This window comes from Pinus tabuliformis, chromosome J, assembly GCF_031772625.1.
Source record: "Pinus tabuliformis cultivar Carrire ecotype Pingquan chromosome J, CPIR1, whole genome shotgun sequence".
NCBI classification, from domain to species: Eukaryota; Viridiplantae; Streptophyta; class Pinopsida; order Pinales; family Pinaceae; genus Pinus; species Pinus tabuliformis.
The window spans coordinates 90,245,026-90,251,187 of NC_142295.1; positions in this window are offsets into that span (position 1 = coordinate 90,245,026).

Genomic DNA, 6,162 nt, shown 5'->3' on the forward strand with positions numbered 1-6,162 from the left:
GATCCATCACCACCCTCCACATGTTTGTATCACATGGAACGGTGGCGGCATGTACGGATGCATTCAATGTAATTAACGAAGGTGGCAAGGTTTGTTTAACGCGGCATGCTCCCAGCCTTTTAGGTGTTCAATCTGGTAAGTCTTATGTCTGTGTATGGGTTCAACATAAGTGTGGAATTGAGCAACCCTACACTCTGTGGCAACATTCCATGGAGCCACTTTGCGGGGATCTAGTTCATTCACAGTGGGTTCAGGTCGTCGGTCTCGGGTATGTGCTCAATCTTATCACTTATTTCTCTATCATGACTCGTTCTTCCTGTCTGAGGGTTTCATGGGAGAAGGGATATGCACTGTATAAAACGTTCTAGGAGAATGGCTATGGTTGATTCTAAATTGCTTGAAGGTTGTCTCGTTTTCTATATTCATGTGTCTGTGCTCTATGGAGTTTTGTTGGCTCGTATGGGTATTCTGTTGATTAGGCCGACGAGTCGCTTATGGTCTGTCTGGTTCTGTCATTGGCATTCCAATCTTGGTTTTTCTCTATTATTTTGTGGCTACGGCCCTGATGTCCCCAGGTCTATGCAAAGCAATGGTTTGGTTTTTAATTCTGCCCTCAGTTGTTCTTCTTATTGTTGGACTTATGGTTCTAAGCATTGTGACTTCTTTTAAAGGCTCTGGGTCCACAATTGGGGCTATCGTTGTGCTTTGCATGGGTTGTGGTTCTCACAATTGATTACATTGACATGACCTATCCGGTGTGACCCAAGGAAGTACTCTACTACTAGGTTTTGGCTTATTCCGGGTCGGCATTCTAGGTATCAGTTTGTGGGTTTCAATTTGTTTTGTCTATGGCACAAGCACAGCATCATAGCCCGCATGCTTCTGGAAGAGGTCAAACCACTCATGGTTCTCATGGGCATGGAAAGAAGGTCAATACGACCACAACATCTAACACTCCTAGCACATCAATTGGGAAATCTCGTGGACGCAAGTCTACCTTCAGGATCATTGATGGAGCAGCTACAACGTATCATGCAGGCTCAACCTTGGTTTGACAACTCATCACCAAATGTGAAGCGGAGTTAAATGAGACAGCAGAACTATTTGACCTCGACTTAGATTATTGGAAGACCCTGGTGCCTGATCTGAGACATTCTAGGGGTTGGGTTTCTCAGTATAAGCAGATTGTTCATTTGTATTGGTTGTTGAAGAGCTTGGACTGGTTAAAGCCCTGAAACACATTCCTCCAAGCTCAGCCACGACTGCGCAGGCTTTCCCTGACTATAGCAAAGATTTTTAGCAAATCAAATTTCAGTTACAACAGCAAAATGGTCATTGTAGCCTCATCGAGAGGCATATCCCACGCATCCCGCAATCTGAACTTCCTAGGTCAAGTGCAAAGGATCTGACTCTGGTTGACTCAGCAGATGATAAGTAGTCTGGTGTATCACGTCTATTCTACTCACTAGTAGATGCAACAATTATTATCTCTTCAGTGCTTTTATTATGTATACAGTTATCTAGATGCTAGGCAGTTTAAGGACAATCAAAGTTATTTAGCATGGATGGATAGACTTATTATATTTTGTTTTTGGATGGCTTATCATGTCGTTAGGTGGCCAACATACATGATTCTGCTCCACGCAAGTTGAGGCCACCTAACCATTCGGCATATGGATGTAACTTGTCTATTTTTGAATGATAATGAAAAGAAAGGTCCTACCAAGTTTACTATATATATATATATATATATATATATATATATATATATAGATATATATCTATATCTATATCTATATCTATATCTATATCTATATATATATATATATATATATATATATATATATATAGTTTAACCTTATTAAATCAATACGAATTTTATAGGTTTGACTTGGGGTCAATGCAATACCTTTTGCGTTATACTGCCTAAGGGCAGCTACTATCTATTGCTTAGCTTAAATATAGCTTAATTACATTAAAAAATAATAAATGCAAAAATAAAACAACTAATAAAATATTGCATTGTTGAATGTAATTGATGAAAAATTAAGAAATTTGATGAACTAATATTGTTTATATTAACATATATACACTTATGTGTGTGTGTGTGTGTGTGTGTGTGTGTATATATCTTTTCATAATTAAATTTATTAAAATATATTTTTAATATAATAATAAGTCGCTTTAAGTTGAAAATATAAAAAAAAACATTAACTTATGAAAATGGGAATAATATAAAAAGGAAAAAAAATAAGAAAGTTAAATAAAACTAAAAATGAAAAATTAGTAACTAATAAAAATAGAAATGGGTGTTACTAAATAGCCCATAATATGAGCTCAACTAATCACCTTACAAATAAATAAATTTAAATAATAACAAAAATTGAATTCCCAATGTTAAACTATGGATAAGCGCTAGAATTTTTTGGTCAAAGACAAACTAATATGCGGGCAAAATTGAATGTGTAATACCATGTCTGTTGCGGGTATAATAATCATTTTTATTAATAGATTTATTTCAAAATAAATTAATTTATAAAATTTATCTAACATAATGATTAATCACTGGAACATGTTGGTTTTGAAAGTTATTCATTAATGTTAATTATTAAATAATGTTATAATAATGGATAAAACTATGTTGTTAAGGTTAGAGGGGGAGGGATCATTTTTTGCCATGATGAACAAAGAGTTGTTCAATATGCTTAGGGACTTGGGAAAGCTAAAACAATCACACAGAGTTTCTTGCATTGTGGATTGGCTTGGAGCTAGCCTCAAAGCGTGGAATCACACAGATCACTGTCTTTGGAGATTCCTTATTAGTTATAAAGCAATTCACGAAAGTGAAGAAAAATATCAACACTTCATCCTCCCCTTTGATTCTCAGGATTCATGCAGCATTATCCAAGTTTGATAGAGTAAAATTCTTCCACATATATAGAAATTTGAATACAAGTGTTGACGAACTTACAAAAATAGGGTCCATTGTGTCTCAAGGGATCATAGATATCAATGCAAAATTACTCTCATGCACAGTTCCATAAATGAATCACAATCATTGGTATCCTTCGCATGAAGGGAATGTTTAATGGCCTTCATTTCCCAAACCTTGATTCTCCACAAATTGATGGAATGTTCCCAATGGTGTAGTCGGGCCCATCTCTCAAAGAGACACTTGTATAGGCGATCTCAGATGACGAACAAATGGTTATTAGTGTTCACTCTCTCTTGTGATTTTGCCTTAAATTTCTCTGGAGCTAAGTTAATGATATATACATCGACTTCAGTGTACCCTTCACTTCACACTAGGGAGAATTAAATGTTAATGTTTAGCATGAATTCCAAGTCTTTTCTTCCCTATCCTTTAGTGGTTCTCATTGTACTAGGTGATCTTTGGTTATTTCCAAGCTCGGATTTCAATTGCAGGTTCATCTATATATGGTTCTATGGAAGATTTTGGCATTATCAATCGTTATCTCAGCTCTTTGCTGTCGGGTTCAAAAATTCAAGTGTCATAGGTGGTGGTAGTTTGCTCTTCTTTGTTCCTAGTCCCCCCAAGTCTGGTAAGCATGTTATTGTTCACTTCGCAGTGGTTTCCATGGCAGTTCAGGGCAATTTTGAGGAGCTTCGCGAGACTATCAAAGCCTCAGATTTAATAGACAGATTGTTGGATTCAATGAAAGCTTTGGTCGCTACAATCAGCAAGCTAGAGGGTTTAAGTGAGCGTCAACAAAGTTCTTTAAAATCCTTTGTGGAGGATAAGCTCCTTGAGCACCATGCAGATATGAAGCTCGCACTGGTTAGACTTAGTTATGAGGTGCAGCAACTCTCTGAGTGAGTGGAGGCTTTAGAAATGTCAAATGAATGTGCTAGAAAGGATGTCGAGGCAGACAATGTTGTAGGGCTTTGTTGTAGGCGCAGATAGACTCATCGAGTTCATGAACTGGAAGAATTTGACGATAGCCCGTGGTGACCACCCTTATGGTACTCAAAACAGTCATTCTCTATATTTTAGTTAGTCTTTTTCATGTAAATTGTTGTTATGTTAGCTTGTAAATTTTGTCTTATGTTACGATATTTCTATAAGATGTATGGAGATCGTATGTCTTAAGAGTAATGTAAGCAATGGAGACAGTAAACATTCATATTACTCTTTCAAAGATCTCCCTTTTATGGATGGCTCTAGATAAAGGGGACTAGATGTAAGGATACTAGCCCAAAATCTAGATTTTCCTTAATATAAAATTTCCCACCCATTCCATTTTATATATATATATATATATATATATATATATATATATCTACAAAGGAGTAAGTTATAGATTTGGTTAAATGTCTCTTAATATTAAATCATTAATGCATTTATTTTCATCAAAAAACAATTATTAAACAAACAAACCAATTTCAAGATATACTCCAAATCCAAAATTTAACAATTATTAAAAAACCAAATCATATTTCATAAATTGTCAAAATTACTTAGATTTCATCCATTTCTCACCAGGTTTTTTTAAGTTTGAAAACTCCTAATTAAATTCTATATACAAATATTTTTAAGTTTGAAAACTCCTAATTAAATTCTATAATTATTTTGCCTTTAATGTCATTTTTTATATATATTTATGGCATTATTTTTTTGGAGTTGCCTTTAGTGTGACTTTTTGGAATTTCTAGTGCCGGAATCCAGAGGAAAATTTTGAGGTGGAATCTTGATTTACATTATTTAAAACTATTTTTTTTACTGTATATATGGATTCAGCACCCTAAAAACCCCTAGGGCACTTTGATTGTGCAGCGGTTACCCATCAAACTTGTGATTTCAATCAATTCCTATAGGATTTTAGAGAAATTAGACCCAAAAACCCTCCGGAAAACTTCCAAAAAGTCGCACTAAAGACAACTCGTTTTTTTTTTAATGGAATTTTGTTTCGTTGTGAGGGATTGTCAATTCTATATATTTATATGATTGTTTTTTTAAGTGAAATTTATAGGTATGAGAGATTGTCATGTTTTTGGAAACAATTTTTCAAAAAAAATAAATGTATTTTAGAATTTAAAATGTGGTTTAGAAAGTAATATATATAGATAGATAGATAAGTTTCCAAAAGTTCTCTTAGAAGTTAAAATTATATGTAAAATTTTTAAATAAAAATAGCTTAAATATATAATATATAAATTTAAGAATAAATGTATTTTAGAATTTAAAATATGGTTTAGAAAATGATTTATAAACATAATATAAACTAAAATGTGTGCACGTGCATTAGCTTGTGATGAAATTTTATAATTCTAATTGTACTTATAAAAAAACCCAATGAAATAAAATTTTAACATGAGTGTTGGTTGTAAAGCATTAAATAATTCATTTTTTAATTTTCAACATTCAATGTATAAATCTATATCTATAAGCAAAACCAAAATTTTAAAGAAAGCATCCTACTCCATGTATAAAACTCTATCTACTAGCAAAAGCAAAAGCAAAAATTCAAAGGAAGCATCCTATTGTAATCACTTCCTTTTTTTTTTAAGAAAATAATTTAATTTAACAATAAATCTATATCAATTTATTATTTAATTCAATTATCTATTTACTTCTTTTTATTCCCTAATATTTATTACTTTTTATCCTTTCATAATTGAAAAAATGTTCTCAATTTTTTTTTTTTTAAATGCTCTTAGCTTCTCGATAAACCCCTCGCTAAATAGATTATCCCAAAAGCTAGTTGCCAGCATATCTACATAATTTTCCGTGTTGTCTTTGAAGGCTTGACATTCTAAAATGAAATGTTTTTATGTTTCCACTTTTCCTGAAGAACAAAAAATGCATACTCTTTCCTCCCACGCTTCTTTTGGCCTTTTCCAGCGCCCTGTTTCACAACGGAGTTTATGAGAATTAGTCCTTAAGTGAGCAATAAGAATTTTGGCTCTCCATGAGATATTGGCCTCTATGTATTCTTTTGGTTGATGACTATGAGTGGGATTGAACACTTCAATATAATATTTTTTCTTTCTTCCTAGCTCCTTAATTGAATTAGGGGAATAATAATAATTTAGTCGTATTAAATTAGGGGTTAAAATTTTTAAATATTTACAGATACAAATAATTGAATTATTCCCGTAATTCAATTATTTATATTTGTAAATATTTAAAAAAATTACCCT